Raw genomic sequence first — 17,569 nt, 5'->3', positions numbered from 1 at the left:
ACCCCCCACTCCCTCTAATCTTTGCATTCATATTGGATAGTATTATATAGTGAGTTCAGCCAGCTTGAGGTAAGCAAGAATGTTTCTTGAACAACAGCAGAACTGAACACAAACAGGCAACACTACTCCTTATATCCATTTCAACTGAGTTAAACACGCCCCCTTATGTCAGCAGCAATCCACCCTATTGGTCTCTCCAGACTCCTTAATTTGCATTTCCTGAAAGAAATGCCTCATGTCCTGATTTGCTGGTTCTAAAAGAATGGCCAATCAGAATGTAGGCATCAGGATTCTGGAGGGCAATGAAGTATGCTTCAAGGTCAACAAACAGACATAAACCAGCAGTCAAAACAATCAATACACAACAGATGGGTTTTCTGCAATACACTTGGAAATACATTCTGACACTGATGGGATTTTTTACTGAAGGACTTTGTGCTGACTATTAGCCTCAGACTTCAGAGGGGAACTATAGAGAGATAGATAAGTTTCACCTGTGTATCCTTCCTTTTTATTGTTTTGCTGCTATCCTTTTGATGTATAGATAACTACTCCTAGGGAATCTCCCTTCCAGATAACACCTTTTCTCTCTTTTTCACCTAACCAACATGAGAGCAGGGCAGTCTTCATGGCTAGATTAGAATGCTATCTCCACTACCCAGAATGGAGTTCCTTTAAATAAAAGATTCATATTTCTTTACTTAAGATAAAGTTAGGCTCTATGTGAACTTTGTTCCTCAGCAAACAACACACATAGCCCATTGTGCCATGTGCACTCTGCCTAAAAATATTGTGGGTTATATTTACACCCAAGATAAAATAGTGACACTTTTGTTATGGGATGAAAATTTGTGATTAGATTATTGTTCTTCATAACAAAACCCCTCATTTCTGTGCAGTATGAGATCCACTGTAGCCATTAACATGTAGCCCTCAGCAAGGGTAGGGAGGCAAAAGCCATGGTGAACATTTTCACCTCCTTACTCTAGGGTGGGTGGGGGTGTCTGGGCAATTGTGCCTCCCCATTCACCTGTCCTCACAGCAAGATAGCAATGTGAGATACTGTATTATCCATTTTTCTACTAATGTTGAGTAAATCATGCTCTTTTTAAAAAGACTCTGAAAATCAATTTAATAAGTGGCCTGCATGTAATCTCTTATTATAGTTGGGGAAGACGGCAGTAATAAAAATGAAAGTACTTCTCAGTCTGTGTTCCTGTTTCCAGCTTTGTAATTAATACCCTTGACAACCCTGAAAAAGTCTGTTTGAGATTAGTTTATTTGGGGAGGAATAAAATCCAGGATTCAAAACAAAACAAAAAAGCTATGCAAGTTTTGTGTAAAAAGGAAGACTAACTATACTAATCTATGTAGTTATCGTATAGCTAAATTCTCTGCACTAACGTATTGGTTCAGAGATTATGAAAATCAAGTTAAATTGGAATTAGAACAAAAAAAAAGTGTAAGTCCCTCTCAGGATATGGATTTGCAAAGATGAATAACTGAAGAAACCATACCTATGTGAGATGTGTTTCACCTTCTCTAAATTTGGGGGTTATACAACTGGCTGTTTTCCCTTAAACGCTTTTCATTGGAACTCTGGTTGGCTTGCAAAGAATCAGAGCAATTTAATAAATAGTTGTATATGGATGTATCACATTTATGAATTGTCACAAGGAAGGAATCATTTTATTCATCTGGTGAAGCTACTTTTCATCAATATCTTCAAGTCAGATGCAGCATCTGGAACTTCTTACACTTGTATGATGTATTAGGGTTTTGACCAATTTTGAAGATATTATAGTCAAATCAAAGCAAGGAAATGGCACGGTGGCCAAAATTTATTGTTGTATTCAGAACTGTCACAGTCCAGGGCACTGATTTGGTAGAAGAAGGGGTGGAGTGGGGCCACGGCCCTAAGGACAGCAGCAGTCCAGTGGCAGAGCTAATAAGAGACCCAGGAGGAGTGTCAAGAGCAAGAAAAGAACAGCCAGGAAGAAGGCCAGTCAGTAGTAGCTCCCTAGCTAGTACAAGGTTGCTAGTACTATTACTAGCAAAGACTCCTCTGCAGTAAGGTCTCCTTGAGAGAAAGGGCTTGCACTAGAGTACAAGCAAGGAATCAGACACTGCTGGTGGCAGGAGAAAGAAGGATAAAAAGCTCCGGCTGAAGGAGATAACGGGGCTGCTTGAAAGGAGTGTCTGGCTGGCAGACAGCCTTTGCAGCCTAGAAGGTAATAAGCTTCCAGGGTATTTTGACATTCCTGGCCCAGAGGGAAGCCAGAAGGAACATTTCCCACCTGACCCAGGCAGATGGGCTTTCACCTTGGCTTAATCCCGAAGATCACCTGCGACTCCTTGAGCGCTTTCATCAGCGCTGCCTTCGCATCATCCTCAACATCCACTGGAGTGACTTTGTGACCAACACTGAAGTCCTCAAGAGGGCGGAGGTTACCAGCATCGAGGCACTGCTGTTGAAGACGCAGCTGCGCTGGGCAGGGCATATTTCTAGGATGGAAAACCACCGCCTTCCCAAGATTGCCCTGTATGGCGAACTCTCCACCGGCCATCGAAATAGAGGGGCACCAAAGAAGAGGTACAAGGACTCCTTGAAGAAATCCCTTAGCACCTGTCACATCAACCATCACCAGTGGTCTGACCTAGCCTCAGATCGCAAAGCATGGAGGCACACCATCCACCAGGCTGTCTCTTCCTTTGAGAACGCACGCATAGCTGGTCTTGAGGACAAAAGGAGATTGAGGAAGAATCGCACTGCTACAGGACCAACCCTAAATCAGACTTTTCCCTGCAGCCGCTGTGGCCGGACCTGCCTGTCCCACATTGGTCTTGTCAGCCACCAGCGAGCCTGCAGCAAACGTGGACTATTGCACCCTTCTTAAATCTTCGTTCGCGAAGCCAAGCCGAGAGAGAGAACCCCGCAGAAATGGTGCAGTGACCAGGGCAATAATTCAAGTTCACTCAATCATATATCTAATTCTGAACTTGGCCTCAGAATGAAGATTTAAAAACTATGCAATGGGCCAGGTATGGAAATGGGAGCAGTTTATACAAGTTTTGAGGAATTTCCAGGTATGCAGAAAAAAACCCAAAAGTTTAAAAAACCAGCTTTAACCATGGATGGAGAAACTATGGTGCATCTGCACACATGCACATTTCCAAAACAACTTCCAATACTAATGCAATGAAGGTCTTCCAAGATCATGGTCTGCATTATGGGAGTACAATATTAATGACCTTTTTAAAAAGTAAGGGTGGCCAAGGAGTGAGGGAAGGTTTCAAAGGAAGGAAAAGGTGTTGTAGCAACTTTGGGGACAGAGGAGGAGGTGGATGGAGAAAGGTGGCAGCTTCAAGGAGGTGGGGAGCACTTAGGGTTGCCAACACCAAGTTCGCAGATTCCTGGAGATTTGGGGGTAGGGGGGGTTGGAGAGGAGAAGAACCTCAGCATTGGTTCTGATCCAGACTTCTGGAGTAACAGAGCAGAGCAAAGTGATAACATCACTTCATTTGATCCAGAAAAGATACTTCTGTTGATGCAACCCCAAATCACAGTTGCCTTTTTAGCTACAACATTCCATTGCTGACACATGGTATTAGAAAGCTCACAATCAAGAAGGGGTGAGACTGGGGGGGGGGGGTGTGTAACTGGGAAACAGGATACTGACAATGCTGTTTGAACATGATTTTTAAATCTGCAGGATAACAGCAATGACTTCAGATCAAACTGCTCATCTGACTGCAGCCCACATGATGGGAGGAGGGAAGAAAGGCCAAGAATAAAAAAAGAATTTCAGAGTTATCTGCAACAGAAAAACAATCTTCTAATCCCATTGACTTCAACTGACTTGGACAGGTATAACTGTTTAGGCTTGCAATGTTTGAAGTTCATTCACATCACAAACAAACTATCTGAATGCAGGCGTAGTTTACTGATGTTCAAGGAAGGAATACAAATTAATTATACATTGTTGTGAACGTTGTTTGATTTACTATTTGGTGAATGTAAGTGAATAATAATGGTAAAATTCCCAGCTCTCAGTATTAGAAGTCTAGCTGTCATTCTGAGAGAGGAATGTATAAAGAAAGAACATACTGTTCCTAAGTATAAACAATAACTGTGGATTATTATAAATTAATAGTAAAGCTACTAAGTATTTTGAGATACTGTTGCTTTAATAAGTTTTTCTTTATGAAAATTGTAATGCAGAACCTGAGCAGAACAATCCCACTAAGGGTTGTACCAACTGACATCATTTGATAATTTGAACCATATGGAACCAGAAAGTACATAGAGATTTGAAGCCTATTTCTTTTGTCTGATTTCTTAATTCTTACTAAATATGGTTTTAAACAAGATCAGTTATGGCTTGTGGAGCTCTGTGGTAAAGTCATTCTGTTATGTCTTTGAAAGAAAACAAGTACCTAAGTATCTGTAAGAGCCTGTTGGTGAAGTAGCAGTGCTCCAAAGTCCTTTTTAATACAGGGAGATAGGTTCTAAAATTAAGCTGAATTACCTAAGGTTGTTTGCTTATGCACTGAAGATTTCCCAGCTTTCATTTTGAAAAAGAAAGTCTGTAGCTCCTTTGCCACAGATATGCTTTTCCCATAATAAAAGGAGAGAAACTTGCTTTTTAAAAAGTTGGAAATTCAAAGAACCTGATACACATCCTGTTATCACACTGTGTTGATAGAACAATATTTAGTCACCAATTTTTTAAAAGCCCTCAGTTGTGGTGGAAGAAATGGCTACTGTGGGGTTAAGGGCTGCCATGTGTCCAGAACCAAGAAAATCTGAACCTTCCCACCCACACAACAGCCATCCAGTCTATGCTGTGATCTTCTCCAAAACCTTGGAGCATGGCATGTTTAGGAAATATTATGCACCTCTTGGGTTTTCCTCAGTACTGGTCCCAGTATGCTGAAAACTGCTTCCCAATAAAACTGGGGCAAATAACCTTGGTGGCAGTGGCCTAAATAAGGAAACAGATTAATCAACTAGCATGCAGAGATATTGTGCAGCCACAAACTGATTTGGGAGGTATGTGAACCAGGTAACTTTACCTGCCAAGTGTATCTGCAACAGCCATAGTAGGCAGTAGCAGATTAAAAGTTGAGAACCAGAGTTATAATCTTCTGCTTCTGATAACCACACACAGAATCAAAGCTCTGCCTTGTTCGGGTTCCAGGTGGAACAGATGCCCAGCTTTACTCTGATCCTCCTTGCAGCTAGAGCAGGGGAGGCATCTTGCCTCATGGGCACACGGGGAAAAGAGAACACTTGCTCATTTCTGGCTCCTGCAGCATCAGTTTTAACTGCCTCTTCCCCTGCTGCCTCCAAAACACTTACCTGGCTGTGGTTGTAGCAGGGAAGGAGCAGTCTCTCACACACATGCACGTACATGCATCTTCCCTGTTATATCGAATGTGCTGCTACTGTAGTAGCCCAATACAGTGAGGCAGTGCACCAGATGTCACTGAGGAATGGAGAGAGCAACACAGATCTCCCTTTCTGGCGCTGTCACCACAGCATCAGCCCTCAGCAAGGAACTAAGAGAGTGAGGTGGGGGGGTAACACTGTATGGTCCCCCTTTCCACTAAATTCTCACAACAACCAGTCATAATCCAAGCACTGTAGCATACTTACGCAAAAGGTAGCATTAACCAGTGCTCTATAGGGTATTATCTTGTGGATAATATATACAGCTGAAATTCTTTCAATGATGATCTATGTTCATCCTGAAATAGCCTAAGTTAAAACGGATAGGTGTGCCAAATTTATGGTTTTTGTACTCTGAGAGCCATTTTAATTATACTGTTTTCTTTCACAGGAATGCACCTGTAAGTTACTCCCGTATTGCAAATAATACATTAGAAGAATTTATACCCATCTCTAATAGCCAGCCAGTCATGAAAGGCCGGGAAGCTAAAAGGAATGTCTGACTAACAAACAGACATGGCTAAAAATTCCGTGTTAACAGTTTTCATCAAGGAAATGATCTGTGGTGTGTTTCCATGAGTCAAACTACTAATGATGGAAGAAGTGCTGACTTTCAGACTAGCCAGGATGTGAGATAAATGTCATCGCAAAAGCTAACATGGTTGAATAATATAACTAATGCATATACCTTGCTTCTTGATCTCAAAATATTCTTGGAGCATCCCCAAATGTATCTGATGGGCTTGAGCATGCCTATATGCAGTCTTGTTTACCTAGTGACTGACTTGCTCTGAAACAGTGGAAGCATTTCTCTTAGGGCTAGCTTAGACATCATGACATCCACAGGTTTAATACTTATCATTATCAATAACTTATCATTCTCAGTGAGACTGAAGGATTGTTCCTGTGTGAAGAGTAGAAATGGTGTCCCAATGTGAATTTTGTTGGGTGCCCTCAGAACATCTTGAAAAAAAACCTGTAAGAAGGCATCCTATACTACATGAAAATTTTGGATGGAGATTTACAATGTCGTAGTGTGGTAAAATAATGTACATGAAGCTCTCATGAAGCTTACGATTCTCAAGAAAGACTTGTGAAACTGGCAGTTAACTAGGTGTCTGTTGAGTCAAAAATTCATTGGAGGATTATTGCAGCATTGAGTGGACTTTGAAAACATCACAACAAATAACCACATCAGTTCTTAAATAAGATTTAAGAATTCTTCATGGGACTTAAATATTATAGCAGTTTCAAGTGGGCTTTTGTTTGTATCAGTTCTCAGAAAATTATGTTTTTTGATAAGTGAGTTTTAACAAAATACAAGTTTATTGGATTTATGATAGTTTATTTTGTAACAAATATTTTTGGATTGTAGATATAATATATTACTGAATATATTATTATTATTATTATTAATAACAATACAACCAATATCCATATAGTGATTTTAGAGAGAGAGAGAGTTGTGTTTGTGTGTGTACGGTGTGTTTTTCATTTAGGCACCATGGGCTCAGTCAGGATCAGGCTCTTGTAGCATTTTTCCAGTGGCCTGAATTCAGCTCTAAAACTTGCGACATCATCCATGAGCTGGTTCCGTGGATGCCATAGTGTCCAGTTTGGCCCACTGAGGCATTACTTTGAAAGTGTCTAAGTAAACATATTAACATATATTTGCTTTGTCACCGTGGTTTCTGTTTGCTCTATATGAATATACTGGCATTTCTTTACAGTGCATTCAAAATGACCAAATGGAATGTTACCAAGTGGTTAGAAATTTCTACGTGATTTCTGTGCAACCCTTTCAAACTAGGACTAGCCAGTTTGTCTTGCTCTTTTTTTAAGGAGGGGAAGCCTGCTTCTTAAAACATTACTCATACTGAAGAATGACTTTTTAGGTGATAAGGTTTTTTTTTAAATATTGGTAAGTTACTGTTGAAATGAAGCCTACGTAAATAATTTTTTTTACAAGTTGCATTACTTTTAAAAATCAAATAATACTACCCATGGTTCATCTCAAAATGCTGAGTTAAATAAATTGTTGGGATTGGGAGAAGCTATGCATTTATTTTATTTTACTAGTGAGAGATAGCCTCAGAACTAGTGAGTCTGATGAACCGTCTTGGAGCTGTGAATGATAAGGAAAATTATTGATGTTTGTGCTCTATTCCAGGAATGAAATAAATGCATGTTGTTTAAACCTATCCTGTACAACTGAATTTACATCTGCAGATATGTCTAATGTTCCAAATGAATACAGTCAAGAAGAAAAACCTTGATGTGGGCTGGCATTCCAGAATAATTCAAGTTTGAACTGCACAAAGTGGAATGAATCCAGGACAGAGGATTGGATGGAGATAATACAAATACATGAATTGATTCTTTATGTGACCTGGTAAAGCTAACTTTTGTTTCCTTGCCAGTTTGTTTAATGGAAATATGGCACAAAGGTTTTTTAAGGAGTTTTCCCACCTAGTAACTCTTCAAAGCTTCAGATATCCTATTATTAATCACTGTATTTTCAGCTTTTCCAGTAATATATATAAAAATATTGCCAACATTTTTCTTCATTGATCATACACTTGCATTGAGTCCAGCACCTTTTTTGCAGAAAAAAAATCAAGCTTGTATGTGTGTTTTTGTATGTGTGTGTGTGTGAGAGAGACATAAAGAAACAGAGTGAGATGAGTGAGAGGCTGTCTTGCCACCATCTGGATCACAGATTATCTCATAAATGCATTCATGTTGACAGTGCTAGTTTAAAGAGTGGTTTTTAGCAGTCATTTCACATTATTCTTTTTTTTTTTGTCTTTGTGAATGCAGCATCCAATCAAACTCAATGGAAATAAGTAACTGTAATACAAAGTCAAATAAAATGTTACATTCAGACACTGGAATGTATTTGCCTCAGAATATGGCAAGGCATTTAGAATAGATCTAAATAGTTATTAGGACAGATATTGCCCTCACATCAACAATTTTTCTGGAAAAGATGGCTGCCCTTGAGGCTGACCAGGAAACTGCAGCTGATCCAGAATGCAGCGGCATGAGTCCTTATCAGCACACCACACATCACACATATTCAGCTAGTACTGCACTACCTGCACTGGCTCCAGGTGGAGTACCAGATCAGGTTCAAGGTTCTGGTACTGAGCTTTAAGGCCCTATATGGTCAGGGACCCACATATCTTTGGGACTGCCTCATCTGGTGTACTCCCAAAGAACGCTATGCTGTGCAGAGAAAAACCTACTGTTTTTTTTTTAAGAAATTAAATTTATTGGTTTTAAAGAAGGCAAATGCAATATACAGACATGAGCACAAAGAAGAAACACAACCCTCCCCCTGAAATTAAAAAACAACAACCCTACAATGAACATATAACACCAGACACACACAACCAGGTAAGCAAATTGAAGCTTCAATAGACAGCTAAGCATTTTTAACCTTTAAACAAATATAGTTAAAATGTAGAGAGAGTCTTACTTAATTTTTTCCATAATCTGAAGAAGGGCTTAAGTATTGTTCTGAGTTATGTATAAAATAAAATCATGCCATGTTTCAAAGAAGTCTGAAGTTTTGTCTTTGTCTTTAATTGTTCTGGTGATCCCCAGCCTGAAAGATATCTGGTGATCCTACTGGTGATTCTGGCATGAAAGATATTGACTGTCCTCAACCAGAGCCTTTTTGGCACTGGCTTTGACTTGGTGGAACTCTGCCAAATAACATGTGTGCCCTACGGGACCTAATGCAGTTCTGCAGGACTTGCACAGCAGAGATGTTCTGCCAGGATTTTGGTTGAGGACAGCAACAAGTTGCACCTCATCCAGCACTCCCCGTCCACCATTTTCTGTTCCCCATGAGACAGTGCTGCAACTTAAAGTTTTTAGTGCCATCTGGTAATGTTGTATATTATTTACTTGTCTGAAGTGTTTTTATTAAGGTAGGACTGTTTTTAAATTGTTGTTCACCAATCTAAGCCTAGTTTATAAATAAACTAGGAGTAATACAACAGGAGGCCCTGGGTGAATGCCCCCCTACCCTTACTGTCTTCCCACCCAAGTGAAGGCATTCACTTTCCTCCCCACTTCAAGGGGAGCTGATTTCTGCCATCTGGAGAGCAGTTGTAATTCTGAGTGATCGCCAGCCCTCACCTGGAGATTGGCAACAATGATTCCCTTGGAGGAAATGGCTGGTATCATTAAGGCATCCAGAGGATGCTCCCAGCGTAGCCAACCTTCAGATAGAGCCTGAAGATCTCCTGGGATCACAACTGAACTACAGACAACACATCTCTCTCCCCCTCCTGGAGAAAATCACTGCTTTGGAGGGTGGACTGTATATCATTTTTTCACCTGAGGCCTCTCCCTTTGCTGACCAACAGCCTGTGTTGCCTAACAACAGCCTCTGGCTAGCACTTTCCAGGCGGCAGGAAACACTCTGGCTATTTCTGAGACCTTCGGAAGCTGAGTGTGCTGAGAGGCCTTTTGTGAGGCCTTTCTAAGGCCGGTTGACAGAAAGGACACAGAGGAGATGGGGCTGTCTCCTGAGGGAAGACTGTTTCTGGCAGTTTGTTCAACATTCCTGGTGGGGCAGGGAAGTCAGCCAATGGGGGCCATAGAGACACTGACCAACATGTGATGGGACAATAGTTTGTTCTGGAAATATTAGCCAATGACCATCCTCAATTTGGCCATGGTGATAAGAGAATTATTACTACAGATAAATGTTTGCATTGGTAAATAGTTGATATGGGGAAATGTTTCAAATAACCAGGTCACCTGATGAAACCTGAAGTTTACAGTTCCTGGGTGACTACTTCATTACCACATTAGCTAAATTTTTATAAGCTCTTAGAAAACAGTATTTTTATGAGCAGTATCTCCTTTTCATACAAAATCTAATAACTGAAATATTTTCAAGAATGTTATTGACTAATTTGCCACACAGATTTTAGTTTCTTAATACCCTTTCAGCCAAAATGATCCATTTCCCATCCTGATCTGGGAAGATCAAGCAATCCTACAATTGTTTGATGGTTCATTGACACATTCATGGATGTTTGGCAGATTGCTTTACTTTCTTCTTCTCTGACAATGCAGTACAGTGCAACTGGCTTTTCCCGCAGCCATGGCCACCATTTTCCTTCTCATGGCACCAGAGGATTTTCTGAGGACTTAAAAAATCAGTAATTGCTACTTTGAAGTGTGCCTTAATACTCTAACAATATATTGCCACAACCTCTAAATTCAAGTTTTTGTTTTTTAAAAGTAAGTCTTTAGCCCTTTTCCTTGCAGAATTATAAAGGGAAAGATGCAATGCTTTACAGGCATATCAAACTTTAATAGCAAAGTAAATAAATTGACAATATTTATATCTCTACATTATGTACTGTGCATAGCAAAATCTTTGCTCACTTAAGAACTGTCTTCACCTTTTGCCCCTCCCCATTTCACTGTCCTTGTGTAATAGTGAAGAATATGCCCAAAGAATGGAGACAATTAACCCTAACCCACAAATTAATTTAATGTGATTTTTTACAAAACAACTCTCAATGTGTGAGGCAGCCAGATCACTTCTAAATAAGAAAAGGTAGCTAGAAGTTAACATGGTTTCAGATGTCACTGATCTGTTTCACCATCTCCCATATGTGTTCTCTTTCTTCTTCCAAAACAGCCTGGATGCATTTCTGCTGCTAGGCACTGAGGCAGATGCTGGCTTCTGGGGGCTGGTTCCCTTCTCCATTTTCTTCTGCTAATAATCCTTTTTCATCTTAACCAGCTTGATAGTCTTACCTAAATGGCGCAGCTGCTCCTGGATCATCTGCAGTTCTTCATGTCTTTCTTGCTGTTGGACGGCATGGGCAGCTGAGAGTGAATGCTATGGAGCACTTTCTTCATTCTGTTCACAGTGTCTTCTTGCTTCTCTTTGGTTTCTTCATACTTCTCTGCCAAGTGTTCAACCATTTCCTGCAAACTCTCCCTTTCTTCTTGGCAATAGCCAAGATCTTCCAGCAGTTTCTTTTTCTGCTCATGCAACAATTTGACTCTCCGTTGGATCTAGGGCCAGATCTTCCACAAATTAATTAACAATATCTGCGTTTATAAATTAATTCACAAAATACTGTCAGAGTCCACATTAAGGAATAGATGCTTGTAGATGCATTCAATTCCAATAAACTGAACACAGAGGAAAAATGAAGCATGGCAAACGCTATCTACAAAAAAGAGGACACTGCTGAAGTTCATAATATTCCAACAAAGTACTGCAGCATCTGGTCTCTGCAAATTTTACTTTGTACTGCATCAGCTAAATGCTATGCATTGTCTTGATTAATCTCAGGAAAACACCACTAAATTGATTAAACTGAAGACAACTATCATTCATTGCAAAGCCTAATTCAATGTTCTTAATATAATTACTGGCCCTGAGAGATTTGCCCGAAGTGGGAATCCTTGCTCTGTCAGTAGATTATTTGCAATGTACAGTGGAATCAAAAACAGTGGGAGCTTATAGGTATTTTTGAATTGTTTGCATTTCTTATTTAAAAGAGATTAAATGTTGGTGTATAATGATCTAGCAATGATCCATTAAGCCAAATTACTTAAATATAAACTCATTTAATGTCGTACAGTTGTGTGTCCTATACTAACCAATAAAATATTATTTTAATTAATTTGAAATGCCCCCTCTTACTTACAACCTGTACTAAAAAATGTGCTGCAAAACCCAAAAACTGGATTGTGACATTTTTGAATCTGAGTTGCCTCACCTCTGAAATAAATCATTTTGTCAGATTTCCATGACACCTGTGCCTAGTGTACATTATCTTACAAACAAATGGCATGAGAAAACTAACCACTAAAAATCTAATATAAATACAATAATAATACCTCATATTTTATAGGACTTTTTAATGCTCAAAGGACTTTACACACATATTATTTATTTGTTTAGTAGATTTCCATTCTGTCCATTCTCCGTAGGGCTCAGGGCAGAGTACAACATATAATAAAACAATAAAATACAATAAAAACATTTTATAAACAGACAACTCAACAGCACTCAGATTACCATGACATCACATATTGCCCAGCCAAGACATCTCACATCACGATATCTCACAGGGATGGCAGTTTTTATTCCATTTCCTAGCACAGATGACAGTGCTGGCCAGGGAGGCCAACCAGATCAAGAACAGACACTCACAGCCTCAGCTAAAAGCTTTTTGTGATTCTCACAACAATCGATATGGTAGGTCAATAAATATAATTACAGGTTATAGTCTAAGGCTAAAAGACTCAAAATGTCATCCTAGGCAGAATTTCACCTTTCATACCCATTGACTTCAGGGATCTTAGAAGCAGGGGTCATTTTGTAAAAAAAAAAAAAAAGGTGCTGGAGCTCATTAGCATAACTCATTTGCATATGTTGCACACCCCTGATGTCACTGGAAGGTGTACTAAATTATATCAGCTCAGCATCTACCTTAAAATGCTTCTTGAATTATAATTGTCATAATAAAACCTTACTCCCATCATACTTTTCAAATTACTTGCTCCTGTGTGGCCACAGTGGCATGAAGATTTCCATCTTTCTGCTTTATATGTTTTAGTTATTTTCCCATTTCTGTGGGGAGGAAATATTAGAAAATTTGTCAAATCTTAGAATTCATCAAAATTCTCACAGGGGATTTGAACAACGGAGCCCAGAAGCAAGTATTTAGGGTTGGATAAGAAAGAAAGAGCACAATAAAATGTAGAGGTTCCAGAGCTCTAAGCCTGTGGGCTCCCGCCCAAAATGAAGCCTGCTCAGAAGGATTTAATTCTGTTTAAGAATGCACTGTAAGGCACTTGCAATGTGATATTTGGCATGTTTGCTCAGAATCAGAAGCAAGCGACATTCTGTTAAATGGGATTTACATTCTGGTAAATGTACATAAGATTACTTACTGTCATTGTGAGAAAATGACAGGAGCAAAATTCAAGTCAGAGACTTTCTGCTTCTTAGCTCAGTTTCTTGACCATTATGTAATGCCAACTGTTTGATGCAGAACAGTTGAATAAGAAAATATGTTTAGTAGATAACCATTCACCTGCAAAAAGCACTGACTGACACTATTTTTTCTCATGTTCCTTAAAATATTCCCTTTAATTTATTTAACATAAATTATATCCCACTCTTCTGGCCTCACAAGGGCCACTAAGGTAGCTAACAAAATAAAATATTTTTTTTGAGGGGGGAAGGGTGGTTTCAAAATGTGATTTTATTATTTAAAACTACTAAAACCACCATTCCCCCAAACCCAACTTCCACATAATTGAAAGAATTAAAAACAGAGCTTTTGATACTCAAAAGTTTATCTTTGGAGGCAAAGGAGACCTTTGGCCAAAAGGCCATGTGGGTCACAAATATGAAATAAGAGGGGGAAATCGCCCATCCTCATTTCACTAGTAGATGTGATTATGCCCACTTCTCTTCTTTCCTACCAGTTTAAGAACTGCATAGCTTTTGTCCACATGGGTCCACATAAGGCTGCCAAATCTGGGTTGGGAAATTCTTGAAGATTTTAGGGAAGGGGAAGTGGAGAAATCTCTGTGTGGTATAATTCCACAGAGTTCACCATACAAAGTAGCCATTTTCTCTAGGGGAACTAATCTCTATAGTTTGGAGATCTAGGGCTGCCAAGTCCCTAGGTCGGGCGGGGATTCTCCCGCCCTGGAACCTCCCCCGACGTCGCTGGTGCAATGACATCACCCAGAAGTGACATCAACACACCAGTGCCATTGCTCGCCAGCTGCTCCAGATATTTCAGGGAAAACTCTATGGTTTTCCCAGACGCTCTAGCGATTTGGGAGGGAATACTCTATGGTACAATAGGAGGCCACGGGAGATGATTCCAGGAACCATCTAGACCTCTCTTAGAAACTGTGTGTCCTGTTGGAGGCTTCTTTCCAGAGATCTTCAGATGCTTTGGACAGCCTGGGGTTTGGAGTCTTTTTCCAGGGAAGCTGGTGTGCACAGCACTGGCCACAGGACTGGGAAGAGTCCACCCTTACAACGGATCTGACCTTTCTTGAATTCTTCCCTTTTGTTGGTGATGGTCCACTTGTGGCACCTCCAGCTGAGGGATAAGGTAGTTTTCTTGTGTGTTAACCAGACAGTAGTGCAGGCGGACAACAAGCTAACCTCAAAGTTCCCCATGGTTATGCAGCTAGTAAGGGCATTTGTCTTATTTTGATTGCAGTACAATATTCTGCTTGGGCTTTGAGCTTGGTTGGACTGGTGGGGAGGGAACTTTGCTAATCATTCCTTTAAGTGATGTAAGGCTAGTCCAACTGAGGAAAATAGAAGGGAGCACGGGCTGTGGCAAATGAAATGCAAGTTGGTGATCAGACAGGCAAAAAGGGACTATGAGGAATATATTGCAAAAAAACATAAAGACCAAAAATTTACTCAAATACTTCACCTAAAGAGTAATTAACACATGGAATTCACTGCCACAAGAAGTGATAGTGACCAGTGTTCCCTCTGAGATTTTTAGCCTCCAGCTCACAAATTTTGTCTTAGCTCAGGAAAAATGACCTCAGAGCACAGCAATTTATGCAGTAGTTCACAACTTTAATGCCAGTAGCTCACAGCTTTAATGCCAGTAGCTCACAACTTTAATGCCAGTAGCTCACAAAGTAGAATTGTTGCTCACAAGACTCTGCAGTTTAGAAGGAACAGTGACTACAAGCATACACAGCTTCAAGAGGACATTGGATAAACATATGGAGCAGAGGTCCATCAGTAGCTATTACCCATAATGTATAGATAGAACACTGTGTCTGGGGCAGCGATGCTATGTATTCTTGGTGCCTGGGGGGCAACAGTGGTTGAGTTTTGGAGTTTTGGCCCTTCTGCCTGGACCTGTGACTGAGGTCAACATGACAGTACCTAGGTTTTGGACATTGTGTGACACAGCGTGTTGGACTGGATGAGCTGATCCAACAAGACTTGTCTTATGTTCTAATCTTTCCAAGAGGACAGTGTGAAAAAGGTCTGCAGAGAGAAAAGGGAATGCAAGAGCAGTCCATAAATCCCTCTTTCTGTCCATTAAAATATATGGACATGTATAACTACAATTTGCCCTGGTCTCGCTGGCCCATGCTTGCCCAGTTTAATCAGATCTCAAAAGATAAACAGTGTTGGCCCTAGTTAGTATTTGAATTGAAGACCACCAAGGAAGTCCAGGGTCATGATGCAGAGGCAGGCAATGGCAAACCACCTCTGAATATCTCCTGCCTTGAAAACTCTACAGTGTCACCGTAAGTCTGCTGCAACTTGGCAGCACTTTCCACTACCACCACATAACAACAGCTTTTTCCTACATGAATCGCATCACAATACATGATGTGTACAGGGACAGTGCATATGGGGAATGCAGGATCAATATACTCTGCCTCACCTCAGCCCATAATTCAGCACATTGCCAAAACATATACAGAGCCAAGACATGCATGGTTTGTACATGTATAAGCACTACGCTCACATCGAGGGGTAAAGCCAGCACACTCCATTGTGACTGAGGTCAGCATGCTCAATTCATGTATTTATTTATCATAAACTTTAGAGCGTGGATAGGTCCAAGAAAGTTTCTGATTCTGGTCTCCTATCCATGTTTCCTCTCTGTACACATACAGATGATTCTGTACCAGTTATTGCAACCCTACTTTTGGTGTTTCTGAGAAAGAAATGGGGGAAAACAAGGATGCTCCACACAGTCTTAAAGTGAAAACTTTCTGGCTTTGTGCAAAAATCTGGGTGAAAATTTGATAGCCACCTGACCATTCTCTTTCACAGCACTTTAATAAATATTGTAATGACAGTAACAAGCCATACTTTCCCCATCCACACCATGGAGAAACTCCACATTTATGTCCTCCAAGCTTTCTAATTGTCCCATATGAAGAAACAGATCTGGCAAATGTGTAGCAGCTCTGATATTTCATGCCATTAACACAAAGGTTTCCAGTCATTTGGAATTTTTATGGGAAAGGAATTTCTAAGAGTGTGATGGTAGTAACAGCTATTTTAAATTGCAAGAGTTGCCTGCTTGAATACCATATTTGCCTATGGATATCTCCCATTGTATTAGTGGTAGCAGAACTGACATCTCCAAAATATAGCATTCCGGTGGGTTAAAGAATTTTGTCAGTAGTGGATATTTTTGGAAGTTTGGCACATAGTATCTGAAATGCTCTGTTTCTGTATCTGAGTTTCAAAAAGGTGGATCAAAGCAAAAGCCTCTCTTTAAAGATCTGCTCCATAAGTATCCAATATGGTGTCACATCACAGTGTCTGAGACCCCAAATGATGGACATTTTCAAGCGACATTTCAAAGGAAGCTGGAGACCCCATTGATACTGGGAGCTGTAAAGGTAGACTCTCCACTGAAATGAAACTCCATTGTGAAGGAATGTAGAAAACACTGCTTGTAGACATATGGGATCAATAAGGAAAATACTAAGATATATGTTCTGTGGGTTAGGGCATGTCCAGATGGCTCCAATTTGGGAGTTTTTGTAGACTGTCTCAGCCCTTCATATCCCTACAGTCCAGATGTGCTGGTACATCAGTCTGTGATCAGTCATTATCAGGAATTAGTTTGCATATGAAGCCATACCCCATGACATCACTATTGTTTCACACAGGGCTTTTTTGCAGAAAAAGCTCAGCAGGAACTCATTTGCATATTAGGCCACACCCCTGACATTACCATTGTTTCACACTGAGCTTTTTTGTAGAAAAAGCCCAGCAGGAACTTATTTGCATAATAGGCCACACCCCCTGACACCAAGCCAGCTGGAACTGCATTCCAGTGCATTCCTGCTCCAAAAATACAAACAAACCACAAAGTCCTGGTCATTATAAAGTGATAGAAGCTTGTATGTACTTTACAATACAGTGGCTAAGCCTCTCATATAGCAGTATCCTTGAAGAAACCGAACCTACTTTTCATGAGGACTCTTCCCACACTCTCCAAGCACACATAAATCATCCATCATTCATTTCAAACATGCTCCTTGGTTGAAATGAAAGATAAATCTTCCTAATACCAATCCTGAAAATCTCTTTTC

This window comes from Heteronotia binoei, chromosome 9 (assembly GCF_032191835.1).
Source record: "Heteronotia binoei isolate CCM8104 ecotype False Entrance Well chromosome 9, APGP_CSIRO_Hbin_v1, whole genome shotgun sequence".
NCBI lineage: Eukaryota > Metazoa > Chordata > Lepidosauria > Squamata > Gekkonidae > Heteronotia > Heteronotia binoei.
The sequence above is the reverse complement of the archived record's forward strand: the minus strand, read 5'-3'. Positions refer to the sequence as shown.